The sequence below is a fragment of the Danio rerio genome, chromosome 5, assembly GCF_052040795.2.
Source record: "Danio rerio strain M-AB ecotype USA chromosome 5, GRCz13ab, whole genome shotgun sequence".
NCBI classification, from domain to species: Eukaryota; Metazoa; Chordata; class Actinopteri; order Cypriniformes; family Danionidae; genus Danio; species Danio rerio.
Genome location: NC_141025.1, coordinates 45001952 through 45020147, shown reverse-complemented (window position 1 = coordinate 45020147; position 18196 = coordinate 45001952). Strand labels below are relative to the sequence as shown.

General features: G+C 45.1%; 1 long non-coding RNA gene and 22 other non-coding genes across 23 annotated transcripts in view; 16 read left to right on the top strand and 7 right to left on the bottom strand.

Annotated features, from left to right (window-relative positions):
• LOC148679708 (uncharacterized) overlaps nt 1–18196 on the top strand; it is an 890299-nt gene that overhangs the window by 35291 nt on the left and 836812 nt on the right. The window lies entirely within an intron of this gene.
• Nucleotides 498–613, top strand: LOC147844305 (U5 spliceosomal RNA). Its single transcript, XR_015492304.1, has one exon. It is a non-coding gene; the product is annotated as a U5 spliceosomal RNA (small nuclear RNA).
• LOC147844304 (U5 spliceosomal RNA) lies at nt 1723–1838 on the top strand. Its single transcript, XR_015492326.1, has one exon. It is a non-coding gene; the product is annotated as a U5 spliceosomal RNA (small nuclear RNA).
• On the bottom strand, nt 2173–2244 carry trnad-guc (transfer RNA aspartic acid (anticodon GUC)). Its single transcript has one exon. It is a non-coding gene; the product is annotated as a tRNA-Asp (tRNA).
• On the top strand, nt 2947–3062 carry LOC147844302 (U5 spliceosomal RNA). The gene has a single exon (XR_015492325.1). It is a non-coding gene; the product is annotated as a U5 spliceosomal RNA (small nuclear RNA).
• On the bottom strand, nt 3397–3468 carry trnad-guc (transfer RNA aspartic acid (anticodon GUC)). The gene has a single exon. It is a non-coding gene; the product is annotated as a tRNA-Asp (tRNA).
• LOC147844300 (U5 spliceosomal RNA) lies at nt 4170–4285 on the top strand. Its single transcript, XR_015492303.1, has one exon. It is a non-coding gene; the product is annotated as a U5 spliceosomal RNA (small nuclear RNA).
• trnad-guc (transfer RNA aspartic acid (anticodon GUC)) lies at nt 4620–4691 on the bottom strand. Its single transcript has one exon. It is a non-coding gene; the product is annotated as a tRNA-Asp (tRNA).
• Nucleotides 5392–5507, top strand: LOC147844298 (U5 spliceosomal RNA). The gene has a single exon (XR_015492252.1). It is a non-coding gene; the product is annotated as a U5 spliceosomal RNA (small nuclear RNA).
• On the top strand, nt 6615–6730 carry LOC147844297 (U5 spliceosomal RNA). Its single transcript, XR_015492302.1, has one exon. It is a non-coding gene; the product is annotated as a U5 spliceosomal RNA (small nuclear RNA).
• trnad-guc (transfer RNA aspartic acid (anticodon GUC)) lies at nt 7065–7136 on the bottom strand. The gene has a single exon. It is a non-coding gene; the product is annotated as a tRNA-Asp (tRNA).
• On the top strand, nt 7835–7950 carry LOC147844295 (U5 spliceosomal RNA). The gene has a single exon (XR_015492301.1). It is a non-coding gene; the product is annotated as a U5 spliceosomal RNA (small nuclear RNA).
• On the top strand, nt 9056–9171 carry LOC147844294 (U5 spliceosomal RNA). The gene has a single exon (XR_015492373.1). It is a non-coding gene; the product is annotated as a U5 spliceosomal RNA (small nuclear RNA).
• Nucleotides 10279–10394, top strand: LOC147844293 (U5 spliceosomal RNA). The gene has a single exon (XR_015492300.1). It is a non-coding gene; the product is annotated as a U5 spliceosomal RNA (small nuclear RNA).
• LOC147844292 (U5 spliceosomal RNA) lies at nt 11502–11617 on the top strand. Its single transcript, XR_015492372.1, has one exon. It is a non-coding gene; the product is annotated as a U5 spliceosomal RNA (small nuclear RNA).
• Nucleotides 12725–12840, top strand: LOC147844291 (U5 spliceosomal RNA). The gene has a single exon (XR_015492299.1). It is a non-coding gene; the product is annotated as a U5 spliceosomal RNA (small nuclear RNA).
• On the top strand, nt 13948–14063 carry LOC147844290 (U5 spliceosomal RNA). Its single transcript, XR_015492298.1, has one exon. It is a non-coding gene; the product is annotated as a U5 spliceosomal RNA (small nuclear RNA).
• Nucleotides 14398–14469, bottom strand: trnad-guc (transfer RNA aspartic acid (anticodon GUC)). Its single transcript has one exon. It is a non-coding gene; the product is annotated as a tRNA-Asp (tRNA).
• LOC147844288 (U5 spliceosomal RNA) lies at nt 15170–15285 on the top strand. The gene has a single exon (XR_015492324.1). It is a non-coding gene; the product is annotated as a U5 spliceosomal RNA (small nuclear RNA).
• On the bottom strand, nt 15620–15691 carry trnad-guc (transfer RNA aspartic acid (anticodon GUC)). Its single transcript has one exon. It is a non-coding gene; the product is annotated as a tRNA-Asp (tRNA).
• On the top strand, nt 16393–16508 carry LOC147844286 (U5 spliceosomal RNA). Its single transcript, XR_015492297.1, has one exon. It is a non-coding gene; the product is annotated as a U5 spliceosomal RNA (small nuclear RNA).
• trnad-guc (transfer RNA aspartic acid (anticodon GUC)) lies at nt 16843–16914 on the bottom strand. Its single transcript has one exon. It is a non-coding gene; the product is annotated as a tRNA-Asp (tRNA).
• On the top strand, nt 17615–17730 carry LOC147844284 (U5 spliceosomal RNA). The gene has a single exon (XR_015492251.1). It is a non-coding gene; the product is annotated as a U5 spliceosomal RNA (small nuclear RNA).

The following is an 18196-nucleotide window of genomic DNA, read 5'->3' as shown; positions in this document are numbered from 1 at the left end:
CCGGGTGACACATGGAAATACTGTCCACTATACTAACAAAGTCTAGCGTGCTTTTGGTTATGTCAAGCGTGGGTGGACACTTTCTGCCAGCAGTCTCACCAAACCGAAGCCAAGCCATTCCTCCTTAAGACAGGCAGAGTCAGACATGTAATAAAAACAACGACCGATGGGTTCAGTCCAAAGGGCAAACTGTAGCTTCTGCTGGTTATAGTCACCCTCAAAACCTTTGGCTGTTATCAAGGACTGGGCTCTAATCTGTCTGATGTCCTAATAACACAATTTTACATGGTGACATCACTGCAGCTTTGAAAATGTGGATATATTTGTCTTAACCAAAGACTGCACCTCTTTCTGTGTGACCTCATTCTGTACTGCGTAATGCTTCGATGCCTTCATTTCAACAAAGTAGGATTACGAGGCCAACGTGCCTTGCAGTCACCTTTGCCGAACATTGTGCTGTGTATGGCCAACTGCTCTGATTAAGCAGCATAGTGTTACAGCTCGAGTTTCTCTTCAATCACGCACAAATCTTTCGCCTTTTACTAAAGATTTCCGTGGGGAGGAACTATTGTGAGTTTTGTTTATTTTTGGGTGCTCTGCTATCTGCAGAGCTGCATTAAGATGTTGAATTGCAGAACGAGATGTGGAAGAGTGTTTGTGTCAGTAGATTAGCCTAGACAGAATGGTTGTTATCAATCCGGCGATCGAATGAAGTTGCTCTTAGCTCATTTTCTAAAGCGCAGCAATCTTGGATCTGTGTGTCTTTTTCTCCCTCTCTTCACAATTGCAATCTTTGGAACCGCAGCAAAAAAGCGAGTGAGCAAAATCGAGCTCTTTTTTACCACAAGTAGGACATGGCCAATATTGAATGGTGGGTTTGTTTCTTTGGACAGCTTTATGCTTAAGCCTGAGGTGGGGTAAGGAGTTCAGCGTCTTGAAGAAAATGCCTACCCGTCGGGGAATCGAACCCCGGTCTTCCGCGTGACAGGCGGAGATACTGTCCACTATACTAACGAGGATCACTCATGCAAGAATGTAAACTGTTCAGCTGCACTATTATGTTGAGGGTGCCTGAGAGCAAAAGGCTGCAAGTTTCTTCCGACGAACGTCGCACTGTGGGCTTGTTTTTTTTTTTGGACAGATTCATGCTGAAGCTCAAGTTTTTGAGAGGAGTTTAGCATCCTAAAAAAAAGCACCCCCTGGCAGGGAAGCGAACTCTGATCATCCTGGTGACACATGGAAATACTGTCCACTATACTAACAAAGACTAGCGTGCTGTTGGATATGTCAAGCGTGGGTGGACACTTTCTGCCAGCAGTCTCACCAAACCGAAGCCAAGCCATTCCTCCTTAAGACAGGCAGAGTCAGACATGTAATAAAAACAACGACCGATGGGTTCAGTCCAAAGGGCAAACTGTAGCTTCTGCTGGTTATAGTCACCCTCAAAACCTTTGGCTGTTACCAAGGACTGGGCTCTAATCTGTCTGATGTCCTAATAACACAATTTTACATGGTGACATCACTTCAGCTTTGAAAATGTGGATATATTTGTCTTAACCAAAGACTGCACCTCTTTCTGTGTGACCTCATTCTGTACTGCGTAATGCTTCGATGCCTTCATTTCAACAAAGTAGGATTACGAGGCCAACGTGCCTTGCAGTCACCCTTGCCGAACATTGTGCTGTGTCAGGCCTACTGCTCTGATTAAGCAGCATAGTGTTACAGCTCGAGTTTCTCTTCAATCACGCACAAATCTTTCGCCTTTTACTAAAGATTTCCGTGGGGAGGAGCTATTGTGAGTTTTGTTTATTTTTGGGTGCTCTGCTATCTGCAGAGCTGCATTAAGATGTTGAATTGCAGAACGAGATGTGGAAGAGTGTTTGTGTCAGTAGATTAGCCTAGACAGAATGGTTGTTATCAATCCGGCGATCAAATGAAGTTGCTCTTAGCTCATTCTCTAAAGCGCAGCAATCTTGGATCTGTGTGTCTTTTTCTCCCTCTCTTCACAATTGCAGTCTTTGGAACCGCAGCAAAAAAGCGAGTGAGCAAAATCGAGCTCTTATTTACCACAAGAAGGACATGGCCAATATTGTATGGTGGGTTTGTTTCTTTGGACAGCTTTATGCTTAAGCCTGAGGTGGGGTAAGGAGTTCAGCGTCTTGAAGAAAATGCCTCCCCGTCGGGGAATCGAACCCCGGTCTTCCGCGTGACAGGCGGAGATACTGTCCACTATACTAACGAGGATCACTCATGCAAGAATGTAAACTATTCAGCTGCACTTTTATGTTGAGGGTGCCTGAGAGCAAAAGGCTGCAAGTTTCTTCTGACGAACGTCGCACTGTGGGCTTGTTTTTTTTTTGGACAGATTCATGCTGAAGCTCAAGTTTTTAAGAGGAGTTTAGCATCCTAAAAAAAGCCCCCCCCTGGCAGGGAAGCGAACCCTGATCATCCGGGTGACACATGGAAATACTGTCCACTATACTAACAAAGACTAGCGTGCCTTTGGTTATGTCAAGCGTGGGTGGACACTCTCTGCCAGCAGTCTCACCAAACCGAAGCCAAGCCATTCCTCCTTAAGACAGGCAGAGTCAGACATGTAATAAAAACAACGACCGATGGGTTCAGTCCAAAGGGCAAACTGTAGCTTCTGCTGGTTATAGTCACCCTCAAAACCTTTGGCTGTTACCAAGGACTGGGCTCTAATCTGTCTGATGTCCTAATAACACAATTTTACATGGTGACATCACTGCAGCTTTGAAAATGTGGATATATTTGTCTTAACCAAAGACTGCACCTCTTTCTGTGTGACCTCATTCTGTACTGCGTAATGCTTCGATGCCTTCATTTCAACAAAGTAGGATTACGAGGCCAACGTGCCTTGCAGTCACCCTTGCCGAACATTGTGCTGTGTATGGCCAACTGCTCTGATTAAGCAGCATAGTGTTACAGCTCGAGTTTCTCTTCAATCACGCACAAATCTTTCGCCTTTTACTAAAGATTTCCGTGGGGAGGAGCTATTGTGAGTTTTGTTTATTTTTGGGTGCTCTGCTATCTGCAGAGCTGCATTAAGATGTTGAATTGCAGAACGAGATGTGGAAGAGTGTTTGTGTCAGTAGATTAGCCTAGACAGAATGGTTGTTATCAATCCGGCGATCAAATGAAGTTGCTCTTAGCTCATTCTCTAAAGCGCAGCAATCTTGGATCTGTGTGTCTTTTTCTCCCTCTCTTCACAATTGCAGTCTTTGGAACCGCAGCAAAAAAGCGAGTGAGCAAAATCGAGCTCTTATTTACCACAAGAAGGACATGGCCAATATTGTATGGTGGGTTTGTTTCATTGGACAGCTTTATGCTTAAGCCTGAGGTGGGGTAAGGAGTTCAGCGTCTTGAAGAAAATGCCTCCCCGTCGGGGAATCGAACCCCGGTCTTCCGCGTGACAGGCGGAGATACTGTCCACTATACTAACGAGGATCACTCATGCAAGAATGTAAACTGTTCAGCTGCACTATTATGTTGAGGGTGCCTGAGAGCAAAAGGCTGCAAGTTTCTTCCGACGAACGTCGCACTGTGGGCTTGTTTTTTTTTTGGACAGATTCATGCTGAAGCTCAAGTTTTTAAGAGGAGTTTAGCATCCTAAAAAAAGCCCCCCCTGGCAGGGAAGCGAACCCTGATCATCCGGGTGACACATGGAAATACTGTCCACTATACTAACAAAGTCTAGCGTGCTTTTGGTTATGTCAAGCGTGGGTGGACACTTTCTGCCAGCAGTCTCACCAAACCGAAGCCAAGCCATTCCTCCTTAAGACAGGCAGAGTCAGACATGTAATAAAAACAACGACCGATGGGTTCAGTCCAAAGGGCAAACTGTAGCTTCTGCTGGTTATAGTCACCCTCAAAACCTTTGGCTGTTACCAAGGACTGGGCTCTAATCTGTCTGATGTCCTAATAACACAATTTTACATGGTGACATCACTGCAGCTTTGAAAATGTGGATATATTTGTCTTAACCAAAGACTGCACCTCTTTCTGTGTGACCTCATTCTGTACTGCGTAATGCTTCGATGCCTTCATTTCAACAAAGTAGGATTACGAGGCCAACGTGCCTTGCAGTCACCTTTGCCGAACATTGTGCTGTGTATGGCCAACTGCTCTGATTAAGCAGCATAGTGTTACAGCTCGAGTTTCTCTTCAATCACGCACAAATCTTTCGCCTTTTACTAAAGATTTCCGTGGGGAGGAACTATTGTGAGTTTTGTTTATTTTTGGGTGCTCTGCTATCTGCAGAGCTGCATTAAGATGTTGAATTGCAGAACGAGATGTGGAAGAGTGTTTGTGTCAGTAGATTAGCCTAGACAGAATGGTTGTTATCAATCCGGCGATCGAATGAAGTTGCTCTTAGCTCATTTTCTAAAGCGCAGCAATCTTGGATCTGTGTGTCTTTTTCTCCCTCTCTTCACAATTGCAATCTTTGGAACCGCAGCAAAAAAGCGAGTGAGCAAAATCGAGCTCTTTTTTACCACAAGTAGGACATGGCCAATATTGAATGGTGGGTTTGTTTCTTTGGACAGCTTTATGCTTAAGCCTGAGGTGGGGTAAGGAGTTCAGCGTCTTGAAGAAAATGCCTCCCCGTCGGGGAATCGAACCCCGGTCTTCCGCGTGACAGGCGGAGATACTGTCCACTATACTAACGAGGATCACTTATGCAAGAATGTAAACTGTTCAGCTGCACTATTATGTTGAGGGTGCCTGAGAGCAAAAGGCTGCAAGTTTCTTCTGACGAACGTCGCACTGTGGGCTTGTTTTTTTTGGACAGATTCATGCTGAAGCTCAAGTTTTTGAGAGGAGTTTAGCATCCTAAAAAAAAGCACCCCCTGGCAGGGAAGCGAACTCTGATCATCCTGGTGACACATGGAAATACTGTCCACTATACTAACAAAGACTAGCGTGCTGTTGGATATGTCAAGCGTGGGTGGACACTTTCTGCCAGCAGTCTCACCAAACCGAAGCCAAGCCATTCCTCCTTAAGACAGGCAGAGTCAGACATGTAATAAAAACAACGACCGATGGGTTCAGTCCAAAGGGCAAACTGTAGCTTCTGCTGGTTATAGTCACCCTCAAAACCTTTGGCTGTTACCAAGGACTGGGCTCTAATCTGTCTGATGTCCTAATAACACAATTTTACATGGTGACATCACTGCAGCTTTGAAAATGTGGATATATTTGTCTTAACCAAAGACTGCACCTCTTTCTGTGTGACCTCATTCTGTACTGCGTAATGCTTCGATGCCTTCATTTCAACAAAGTAGGATTACGAGGCCAACGTGCCTTGCAGTCACCCTTGCCGAACATTGTGCTGTGTATGGCCAACTGCTCTGATTAAGCAGCATAGTGTTACAGCTCGAGTTTCTCTTCAAACACGCACAAATCTTTCGCCTTTTACTAAAGATTTCCGTGGGGAGGAACTATTGTGAGTTTTGTTTATTTTTTGGTGCTCTGCTATCTGCAGAGCTGCATTAAGATGTTGAATTGCAGAACGAGATGTGGAAGAGTGTTTGTGTCAGTAGATTAGCCTAGACCGAATGGTTGTTATCAATCCGGCGATCAAATGAAGTTGCTCTTAGCTCATTCTCTAAAGCGCAGCAATCTTGGATCTGTGTGTCTTTTTCTCCCTCTCTTCACAATTGCAGTCTTTGGAACCGCAGCAAAAAAGCGAGTGAGCAAAATCGAGCTCTTATTTACCACAAGAAGGACATGGCCAATATTGTATGGTGGGTTTGTTTCTTTGGACAGCTTTATGCTTAAGCCTGAGGTGGGGTAAGGAGTTCAGCGTCTTGAAGAAAATGCCTCCCCGTCGGGGAATCGTACCCCGGTCTTCCGCGTGACAGGCGGAGATACTGTCCACTATACTAACGAGGATCACTCATGCAAGAATGTAAACTGTTCAGCTGCACTATTATGTTGAGGGTGCCTGAGAGCAAAAGGCTGCAAGTTTCTTCCGACGAACGTCGCACTGTGGGCTTGTTTTTTTTTTGGACAGATTCATGCTGAAGCTCAAGTTTTTAAGAGGAGTTTAGCATCCTAAAAAAAGCCCCCCCTGGCAGGGAAGCGAACCCTGATCATCCGGGTGACACATGGAAATACTGTCCACTATACTAACAAAGACTAGCGTGCTTTTGGTTATGTCAAGCGTGGGTGGACACTTTCTGCCAGCAGTCTCACCAAACCGAAGCCAAGCCATTCCTCCTTAAGACAGGCAGAGTCAGACATGTAATAAAAACAACGACCGATGGGTTCAGTCCAAAGGGCAAACTGTAGCTTCTGCTGGTTATAGTCACCCTCAAAACCTTTGGCTGTTACCAAGGACTGGGCTCTAATCTGTCTGATGTCCTAATAACACAATTTTACATGGTGACATCACTGCAGCTTTGAAAATGTGGATATATTTGTCTTAACCAAAGACTGCACCTCTTTCTGTGTGACCTCATTCTGTACTGCGTAATGCTTCGATGCCTTCATTTCAACAAAGTAGGATTACGAGGCCAACGTGCCTTGCAGTCACCTTTGCCGAACATTGTGCTGTGTATGGCCAACTGCTCTGATTAAGCAGCATAGTGTTACAGCTCGAGTTTCTCTTCAATCACGCACAAATCTTTCGCCTTTTACTAAAGATTTCCGTGGGGAGGAACTATTGTGAGTTTTGTTTATTTTTGGGTGCTCTGCTATCTGCAGAGCTGCATTAAGATGTTGAATTGCAGAACGAGATGTGGAAGAGTGTTTGTGTCAGTAGATTAGCCTAGACAGAATGGTTGTTATCAATCCGGCGATCAAATGAAGTTGCTCTTAGCTCATTCTCTAAAGCGCAGCAATCTTGGATCTGTGTGTCTTTTTCTCCCTCTCTTCACAATTGCAGTCTTTGGAACCGCAGCAAAAAAGCGAGTGAGCAAAATCGAGCTCTTATTTACCACAAGAAGGACATGGCCAATATTGTATGGTGGGTTTGTTTCTTTGGACAGCTTTATGCTTAAGCCTGAGGTGGGGTAAGGAGTTCAGCGTCTTGAAGAAAATGCCTCCCCGTCGGGGAATCGAACCCCGGTCTTCCGCGTGACAGGCGGAGATACTGTCCACTATACTAACGAGGATCACTCAAGAATGTAAACTGTTCAGCTGCACTATTATGTTGAGGGTGCCTGAGAGCAAAAGGCTGCAAGTTTCTTCCGACGAACGTCGCACTGTGGGCTTGTTTTTTTTTTTGGACAGATTCATGCTGAAGCTCAAGTTTTTAAGAGGAGTTTAGCATCCTAAAAAAAGCCCCCCCTGGCAGGGAAGCGAACCCTGATCATCCGGGTGACACATGGAAATACTGTCCACTATACTAACAAAGTCTAGCGTGCTTTTGGTTATGTCAAGCGTGGGTGGACACTTTCTGCCAGCAGTCTCACCAAACCGAAGCCAAGCCATTCCTCCTTAAGACAGGCAGAGTCAGACATGTAATAAAAACAACGACCGATGGGTTCAGTCCAAAGGGCAAACTGTAGCTTCTGCTGGTTATAGTCACCCTCAAAACCTTTGGCTGTTACCAAGGACTGGGCTCTAATCTGTCTGATGTCCTAATAACACAATTTTACATGGTGACATCACTGCAGCTTTGAAAATGTGGATATATTTGTCTTAACCAAAGACTGCACCTCTTTCTGTGTGACCTCATTCTGTACTGCGTAATGCTTCGATGCCTTCATTTCAACAAAGTAGGATTACGAGGCCAACGTGCCTTGCAGTCACCTTTGCCGAACATTGTGCTGTGTATGGCCAACTGCTCTGATTAAGCAGCATAGTGTTACAGCTCGAGTTTCTCTTCAATCACGCACAAATCTTTCGCCTTTTACTAAAGATTTCCGTGGGGAGGAACTATTGTGAGTTTTGTTTATTTTTGGGTGCTCTGCTATCTGCAGAGCTGCATTAAGATGTTGAATTGCAGAACGAGATGTGGAAGAGTGTTTGTGTCAGTAGATTAGCCTAGACAGAATGGTTGTTATCAATCCGGCGATCGAATGAAGTTGCTCTTAGCTCATTTTCTAAAGCGCAGCAATCTTGGATCTGTGTGTCTTTTTCTCCCTCTCTTCACAATTGCAATCTTTGGAACCGCAGCAAAAAAGCGAGTGAGCAAAATCGAGCTCTTTTTTACCACAAGTAGGACATGGCCAATATTGAATGGTGGGTTTGTTTCTTTGGACAGCTTTATGCTTAAGCCTGAGGTGGGGTAAGGAGTTCAGCGTCTTGAAGAAAATGCCTCCCCATCGGGGAATCGAACCCCGGTCTTCCGCGTGACAGGCGGAGATACTGTCCACTATACTAACGAGGATCACTTATGCAAGAATGTAAACTGTTCAGCTGCACTATTATGTTGAGGGTGCCTGAGAGCAAAAGGCTGCAAGTTTCTTCTGACGAACGTCGCACTGTGGGCTTGTTTTTTTTGGACAGATTCATGCTGAAGCTCAAGTTTTTGAGAGGAGTTTAGCATCCTAAAAAAAGCACCCCCTGGCAGGGAAGCGAACTCTGATCATCCTGGTGACACATGGAAATACTGTCCACTATACTAACAAAGACTAGCGTGCTGTTGGATATGTCAAGCGTGGGTGGACACTTTCTGCCAGCAGTCTCACCAAACCGAAGCCAAGCCATTCCTCCTTAAGACAGGCAGAGTCAGACATGTAATAAAAACAACGACCGATGGGTTCAGTCCAAAGGGCAAACTGTAGCTTCTGCTGGTTATAGTCACCCTCAAAACCTTTGGCTGTTACCAAGGACTGGGCTCTAATCTGTCTGATGTCCTAATAACACAATTTTACATGGTGACATCACTGCAGCTTTGAAAATGTGGATATATTTGTCTTAACCAAAGACTGCACCTCTTTCTGTGTGACCTCATTCTGTACTGCGTAATGCTTCGATGCCTTCATTTCAACAAAGTAGGATTACGAGGCCAACGTGCCTTGCAGTCACCCTTGCCGAACATTGTGCTGTGTATGGCCAACTGCTCTGATTAAGCAGCATAGTGTTACAGCTCGAGTTTCTCTTCAAACACGCACAAATCTTTCGCCTTTTACTAAAGATTTCCGTGGGGAGGAACTATTGTGAGTTTTGTTTATGTTTTGGTGCTCTGCTATCTGCAGAGCTGCATTAAGATGTTGAATTGCAGAACGAGATGTGGAAGAGTGTTTGTGTCAGTAGATTAGCCTAGACCGAATGGTTGTTATCAATCCGGCGATCAAATGAAGTTGCTCTTAGCTCATTCTCTAAAGCGCAGCAATCTTGGATCTGTGTGTCTTTTTCTCCCTCTCTTCACAATTGCAGTCTTTGGAACCGCAGCAAAAAAGCGAGTGAGCAAAATCGAGCTCTTATTTACCACAAGAAGGACATGGCCAATATTGTATGGTGGGTTTGTTTCTTTGGACAGCTTTATGCTTAAGCCTGAGGTGGGGTAAGGAGTTCAGCGTCTTGAAGAAAATGCCTCCCCGTCGGGGAATCGTACCCCGGTCTTCCGCGTGACAGGCGGAGATACTGTCCACTATACTAACGAGGATCACTCATGCAAGAATGTAAACTGTTCAGCTGCACTATTATGTTGAGGGTGCCTGAGAGCAAAAGGCTGCAAGTTTCTTCCGACGAACGTCGCACTGTGGGCTTGTTTTTTTTTTGGACAGATTCATGCTGAAGCTCAAGTTTTTAAGAGGAGTTTAGCATCCTAAAAAAAGCCCCCCCTGGCAGGGAAGCGAACCCTGATCATCCGGGTGACACATGGAAATACTGTCCACTATACTAACAAAGACTAGCGTGCTTTTGGTTATGTCAAGCGTGGGTGGACACTTTCTGCCAGCAGTCTCACCAAACCGAAGCCAAGCCATTCCTCCTTAAGACAGGCAGAGTCAGACATGTAATAAAAACAACGACCGATGGGTTCAGTCCAAAGGGCAAACTGTAGCTTCTGCTGGTTATAGTCACCCTCAAAACCTTTGGCTGTTACCAAGGACTGGGCTCTAATCTGTCTGATGTCCTAATAACACAATTTTACATGGTGACATCACTGCAGCTTTGAAAATGTGGATATATTTGTCTTAACCAAAGACTGCACCTCTTTCTGTGTGAGCTCATTCTGTACTGCGTAATGCTTCGATGCCTTCATTTCAACAAAGTAGGATTACGAGGCCAACGTGCCTTGCAGTCACCTTTGCCGAACATTGTGCTGTGTATGGCCAACTGCTCTGATTAAGCAGCATAGTGTTACAGCTCGAGTTTCTCTTCAATCACGCACAAATCTTTCGCCTTTTACTAAAGATTTCCGTGGGGAGGAACTATTGTGAGTTTTGTTTATTTTTGGGTGCTCTGCTATCTGCAGAGCTGCATTAAGATGTTGAATTGCAGAACGAGATGTGGAAGAGTGTTTGTGTCAGTAGATTAGCCTAGACAGAATGGTTGTTATCAATCCGGCGATCAAATGAAGTTGCTCTTAGCTCATTCTCTAAAGCGCAGCAATCTTGGATCTGTGTGTCTTTTTCTCCCTCTCTTCACAATTGCAGTCTTTGGAACCGCAGCAAAAAAGCGAGTGAGCAAAATCGAGCTCTTATTTACCACAAGAAGGACATGGCCAATATTGTATGGTGGGTTTGTTTCTTTGGACAGCTTTATGCTTAAGCCTGAGGTGGGGTAAGGAGTTCAGCGTCTTGAAGAAAATGCCTCCCCGTCGGGGAATCGTACCCCGGTCTTCCGCGTGACAGGCGGAGATACTGTCCACTATACTAACGAGGATCACTCATGCAAGAATGTAAACTGTTCAGCTGCACTATTATGTTGAGGGTGCCTGAGAGCAAAAGGCTGCAAGTTTCTTCCGACGAACGTCGCACTGTGGGCTTGTTTTTTTTTTGGACAGATTCATGCTGAAGCTCAAGTTTTTAAGAGGAGTTTAGCATCCTAAAAAAAGCCCCCCCTGGCAGGGAAGCGAACCCTGATCATCCGGGTGACACATGGAAATACTGTCCACTATACTAACAAAGACTAGCGTGCTTTTGGTTATGTCAAGCGTGGGTGGACACTTTCTGCCAGCAGTCTCACCAAACCGAAGCCAAGCCATTCCTCCTTAAGACAGGCAGAGTCAGACATGTAATAAAAACAACGACCGATGGGTTCAGTCCAAAGGGCAAACTGTAGCTTCTGCTGGTTATAGTCACCCTCAAAACCTTTGGCTGTTACCAAGGACTGGGCTCTAATCTGTCTGATGTCCTAATAACACAATTTTACATGGTGACATCACTGCAGCTTTGAAAATGTGGATATATTTGTCTTAACCAAAGACTGCACCTCTTTCTGTGTGACCTCATTCTGTACTGCGTAATGCTTCGATGCCTTCATTTCAACAAAGTAGGATTACGAGGCCAACGTGCCTTGCAGTCACCCTTGCCGAACATTGTGCTGTGTATGGCCAACTGCTCTGATTAAGCAGCATAGTGTTACAGCTCGAGTTTCTCTTCAAACACGCACAAATCTTTCGCCTTTTACTAAAGATTTCCGTGGGGAGGAACTATTGTGAGTTTTGTTTATGTTTTGGTGCTCTGCTATCTGCAGAGCTGCATTAAGATGTTGAATTGCAGAACGAGATGTGGAAGAGTGTTTTTGTCAGTAGATTAGCCTAGACCGAATGGTTGTTATCAATCCGGCGATCAAATGAAGTTGCTCTTAGCTCATTCTCTAAAGCGCAGCAATCTTGGATCTGTGTGTCTTTTTCTCCCTCTCTTCACAATTGCAGTCTTTGGAACCGCAGCAAAAAAGCGAGTGAGCAAAATCGAGCTCTTATTTACCACAAGAAGGACATGGCCAATATTGTATGGTGGGTTTGTTTCTTTGGACAGCTTTATGCTTAAGCCTGAGGTGGGGTAAGGAGTTCAGCGTCTTGAAGAAAATGCCTCCCCGTCGGGGAATCGTACCCCGGTCTTCCGCGTGAAAGGCGGAGATACTGTCCACTATACTAACGAGGATCACTCATGCAAGAATGTAAACTGTTCAGCTGCACTATTATGTTGAGGGTGCCTGAGAGCAAAAGGCTGCAAGTTTCTTCCGACGAACGTCGCACTGTGGGCTTGTTTTTTTTTTGGACAGATTCATGCTGAAGCTCAAGTTTTTAAGAGGAGTTTAGCATCCTAAAAAAAGCCCCCCCTGGCAGGGAAGCGAACCCTGATCATCCGGGTGACACATGGAAATACTGTCCACTATACTAACAAAGACTAGCGTGCTTTTGGTTATGTCAAGCGTGGGTGGACACTTTCTGCCAGCAGTCTCACCAAACCGAAGCCAAGCCATTCCTCCTTAAGACAGGCAGAGTCAGACATGTAATAAAAACAACGACCGATGGGTTCAGTCCAAAGGGCAAACTGTAGCTTCTGCTGGTTATAGTCACCCTCAAAACCTTTGGCTGTTACCAAGGACTGGGCTCTAATCTGTCTGATGTCCTAATAACACAATTTTACATGGTGACATCACTGCAGCTTTGAAAATGTGGATATATTTGTCTTAACCAAAGACTGCACCTCTTTCTGTGTGAGCTCATTCTGTACTGCGTAATGCTTCGATGCCTTCATTTCAACAAAGTAGGATTACGAGGCCAACGTGCCTTGCAGTCACCTTTGCCGAACATTGTGCTGTGTATGGCCAACTGCTCTGATTAAGCAGCATAGTGTTACAGCTCGAGTTTCTCTTCAATCACGCACAAATCTTTCGCCTTTTACTAAAGATTTCCGTGGGGAGGAACTATTGTGAGTTTTGTTTATTTTTGGGTGCTCTGCTATCTGCAGAGCTGCATTAAGATGTTGAATTGCAGAACGAGATGTGGAAGAGTGTTTGTGTCAGTAGATTAGCCTAGACAGAATGGTTGTTATCAATCCGGCGATCAAATGAAGTTGCTCTTAGCTCATTCTCTAAAGCGCAGCAATCTTGGATCTGTGTGTCTTTTTCTCCCTCTCTTCACAATTGCAGTCTTTGGAACCGCAGCAAAAAAGCGAGTGAGCAAAATCGAGCTCTTATTTACCACAAGAAGGACATGGCCAATATTGTATGGTGGGTTTGTTTCTTTGGACAGCTTTATGCTTAAGCCTGAGGTGGGGTAAGGAGTTCAGCGTCTTGAAGAAAATGCCTCCCCGTCGGGGAATCGTACCCCGGTCTTCCGCGTGACAGGCGGAGATACTGTCCACTATACTAACGAGGATCACTCATGCAAGAATGTAAACTGTTCAGCTGCACTATTATGTTGAGGGTGCCTGAGAGCAAAAGGCTGCAAGTTTCTTCCGACGAACGTCGCACTGTGGGCTTGTTTTTTTTTTGGACAGATTCATGCTGAAGCTCAAGTTTTTAAGAGGAGTTTAGCATCCTAAAAAAAGCCCCCCCTGGCAGGGAAGCGAACCCTGATCATCCGGGTGACACATGGAAATACTGTCCACTATACTAACAAAGACTAGCGTGCTTTTGGTTATGTCAAGCGTGGGTGGACACTTTCTGCCAGCAGTCTCACCAAACCGAAGCCAAGCCATTCCTCCTTAAGACAGGCAGAGTCAGACATGTAATAAAAACAACGACCGATGGGTTCAGTCCAAAGGGCAAACTGTAGCTTCTGCTGGTTATAGTCACCCTCAAAACCTTTGGCTGTTACCAAGGACTGGGCTCTAATCTGTCTGATGTCCTAATAACACAATTTTACATGGTGACATCACTGCAGCTTTGAAAATGTGGATATATTTGTCTTAACCAAAGACTGCACCTCTTTCTGTGTGAGCTCATTCTGTACTGCGTAATGCTTCGATGCCTTCATTTCAACAAAGTAGGATTACGAGGCCAACGTGCCTTGCAGTCACCTTTGCCGAACATTGTGCTGTGTATGGCCAACTGCTCTGATTAAGCAGCATAGTGTTACAGCTCGAGTTTCTCTTCAATCACGCACAAATCTTTCGCCTTTTACTAAAGATTTCCGTGGGGAGGAACTATTGTGAGTTTTGTTTATTTTTGGGTGCTCTGCTATCTGCAGAGCTGCATTAAGATGTTGAATTGCAGAACGAGATGTGGAAGAGTGTTTGTGTCAGTAGATTAGCCTAGACAGAATGGTTGTTATCAATCCGGCGATCAAATGAAGTTGCTCTTAGCTCATTCTCTAAAGCGCAGCAATCTTGGATCTGTGTGTCTTTTTCTCCCTCTCTTCACAATTGCAGTCTTTGGAACCGCAGCAAAAAAGCGAGTGAGCAAAATCGAGCTCTTATTTACCACAAGAAGGACATGGCCAATATTGTATGGTGGGTTTGTTTCTTTGGACAGCTTTATGCTTAAGCCTGAGGTGGGGTAAGGAGTTCAGCGTCTTGAAGAAAATGCCTCCCCGTCGGGGAATCGAACCCCGGTCTTCCGCGTGACAGGCGGAGATACTGTCCACTATACTAACGAGGATCACTCATGCAAGAATGTAAACTGTTCAGCTGCACTATTATGTTGAGGGTGCCTGAGAGCAAAAGGCTGCAAGTTTCTTCCGACGAACGTCGCACTGTGGGCTTGTTTTTTTTGGACAGATTCATGCTGAAGCTCAAGTTTTTGAGAGGAGTTTAGCATCCTAAAAAAAAGCACCCCCTGGCAGGGAAGCGAACTCTGATCATCCGGGTGACACATGGAAATACTGTCCACTATACTAACAAAGACTAGCGTGCCTTTGGTTATGTCAAGCGTGGGTGGACACTCTCTGCCAGCAGTCTCACCAAACCGAAGCCAAGCCATTCCTCCTTAAGACAGGCAGAGTCAGACATGTAATAAAAACAACGACCGATGGGTTCAGTCCAAAGGGCAAACTGTAGCTTCTGCTGGTTATAGTCACCCTCAAAACCTTTGGCTGTTACCAAGGACTGGGCTCTAATCTGTCTGATGTCCTAATAACACAATTTTACATGGTGACATCACTGCAGCTTTGAAAATGTGGATATATTTGTCTTAACCAAAGACTGCACCTCTTTCTGTGTGACCTCATTCTGTACTGCGTAATGCTTCGATGCCTTCATTTCAACAAAGTAGGATTACGAGGCCAACGTGCCTTGCAGTCACCCTTGCCGAACATTGTGCTGTGTATGGCCAAATGCTCTGATTAAGCAGCATAGTGTTACAGCTCGAGTTTCTCTTCAATCACGCACAAATCTTTCGCCTTTTACTAAAGATTTCCGTGGGGAGGAGCTATTGTGAGTTTTGTTTATTTTTGGGTGCTCTGCTATCTGCAGAGCTGCATTAAGATGTTGAATTGCAGAACGAGATGTGGAAGAGTGTTTGTGTCAGTAGATTAGCCTAGACAGAATGGTTGTTATCAATCCGGCGATCAAATGAAGTTGCTCTTAGCTCATTCTCTAAAGCGCAGCAATCTTGGATCTGTGTGTCTTTTTCTCCCTCTCTTCACAATTGCAGTCTTTGGAACCGCAGCAAAAAAGCGAGTGAGCAAAATCGAGCTCTTATTTACCACAAGAAGGACATGGCCAATATTGTATGGTGGGTTTGTTTCATTGGACAGCTTTATGCTTAAGCCTGAGGTGGGGTAAGGAGTTCAGCGTCTTGAAGAAAATGCCTCCCCGTCGGGGAATCGAACCCCGGTCTTCCGCGTGACAGGCGGAGATACTGTCCACTATACTAACGAGGATCACTCATGCAAGAATGTAAACTGTTCAGCTGCACTATTATGTTGAGGGTGCCTGAGAGCAAAAGGCTGCAAGTTTCTTCCGACGAACGTCGCACTGTGGGCTTGTTTTTTTTTTGGACAGATTCATGCTGAAGCTCAAGTTTTTAAGAGGAGTTTAGCATCCTAAAAAAAGCCCCCCCTGGCAGGGAAGCGAACCCTGATCATCCGGGTGACACATGGAAATACTGTCCACTATACTAACAAAGTCTAGCGTGCTTTTGGTTATGTCAAGCGTGGGTGGACACTTTCTGCCAGCAGTCTCACCAAACCGAAGCCAAGCCATTCCTCCTTAAGACAGGCAGAGTCAGACATGTAATAAAAACAACGACCGATGGGTTCAGTCCAAAGGGCAAACTGTAGCTTCTGCTGGTTATAGTCACCCTCAAAACCTTTGGCTGTTACCAAGGACTGGGCTCTAATCTGTCTGATGTCCTAATAACACAATTTTACATGGTGACATCACTGCAGCTTTGAAAATGTGGATATATTTGTCTTAACCAAAGACTGCACCTCTTTCTGTGTGACCTCATTCTGTACTGCGTAATGCTTCGATGCCTTCATTTCAACAAAGTAGGATTACGAGGCCAACGTGCCTTGCAGTCACCTTTGCCGAACATTGTGCTGTGTATGGCCAACTGCTCTGATTAAGCAGCATAGTGTTACAGCTCGAGTTTCTCTTCAATCACGCACAAATCTTTCGCCTTTTACTAAAGATTTCCGTGGGGAGGAACTATTGTGAGTTTTGTTTATTTTTGGGTGCTCTGCTATCTGCAGAGCTGCATTAAGATGTTGAATTGCAGAACGAGATGTGGAAGAGTGTTTGTGTCAGTAGATTAGCCTAGACAGAATGGTTGTTATCAATCCGGCGATCGAATGAAGTTGCTCTTAGCTCATTTTCTAAAGCGCAGCAATCTTGGATCTGTGTGTCTTTTTCTCCCTCTCTTCACAATTGCAATCTTTGGAACCGCAGCAAAAAAGCGAGTGAGCAAAATCGAGCTCTTTTTTACCACAAGTAGGACATGGCCAATATTGAATGGTGGGTTTGTTTCTTTGGACAGCTTTATGCTTAAGCCTGAGGTGGGGTAAGGAGTTCAGCGTCTTGAAGAAAATGCCTCCCCGTCGGGGAATCGAACCCCGGTCTTCCGCGTGACAGGCGGAGATACTGTCCACTATACTAACGAGGATCACTTATGCAAGAATGTAAACTGTTCAGCTGCACTATTATGTTGAGGGTGCCTGAGAGCAAAAGGCTGCAAGTTTCTTCTGACGAACGTCGCACTGTGGGCTTGTTTTTTTTGGACAGATTCATGCTGAAGCTCAAGTTTTTGAGAGGAGTTTAGCATCCTAAAAAAAAGCACCCCCTGGCAGGGAAGCGAACTCTGATCATCCTGGTGACACATGGAAATACTGTCCACTATACTAACAAAGACTAGCGTGCTGTTGGATATGTCAAGCGTGGGTGGACACTTTCTGCCAGCAGTCTCACCAAACCGAAGCCAAGCCATTCCTCCTTAAGACAGGCAGAGTCAGACATGTAATAAAAACAACGACCGATGGGTTCAGTCCAAAGGGCAAACTGTAGCTTCTGCTGGTTATAGTCACCCTCAAAACCTTTGGCTGTTACCAAGGACTGGGCTCTAATCTGTCTGATGTCCTAATAACACAATTTTACATGGTGACATCACTGCAGCTTTGAAAATGTGGATATATTTGTCTTAACCAAAGACTGCACCTCTTTCTGTGTGACCTCATTCTGTACTGCGTAATGCTTCGATGCCTTCATTTCAACAAAGTAGGATTACGAGGCCAACGTGCCTTGCAGTCACCCTTGCCGAACATTGTGCTGTGTATGGCCAACTGCTCTGATTAAGCAGCATAGTGTTACAGCTCGAGTTTCTCTTCAAACACGCACAAATCTTTCGCCTTTTACTAAAGATTTCCGTGGGGAGGAACTATTGTGAGTTTTGTTTATTTTTTGGTGCTCTGCTATCTGCAGAGCTGCATTAAGATGTTGAATTGCAGAACGAGATGTGGAAGAGTGTTTGTGTCAGTAGATTAGCCTAGACCGAATGGTTGTTATCAATCCGGCGATCAAATGAAGTTGCTCTTAGCTCATTCTCTAAAGCGCAGCAATCTTGGATCTGTGTGTCTTTTTCTCCCTCTCTTCACAATTGCAGTCTTTGGAACCGCAGCAAAAAAGCGAGTGAGCAAAATCGAGCTCTTATTTACCACAAGAAGGACATGGCCAATATTGTATGGTGGGTTTGTTTCTTTGGACAGCTTTATGCTTAAGCCTGAGGTGGGGTAAGGAGTTCAGCGTCTTGAAGAAAATGCCTCCCCGTCGGGGAATCGTACCCCGGTCTTCCGCGTGACAGGCGGAGATACTGTCCACTATACTAACGAGGATCACTCATGCAAGAATGTAAACTGTTCAGCTGCACTATTATGTTGAGGGTGCCTGAGAGC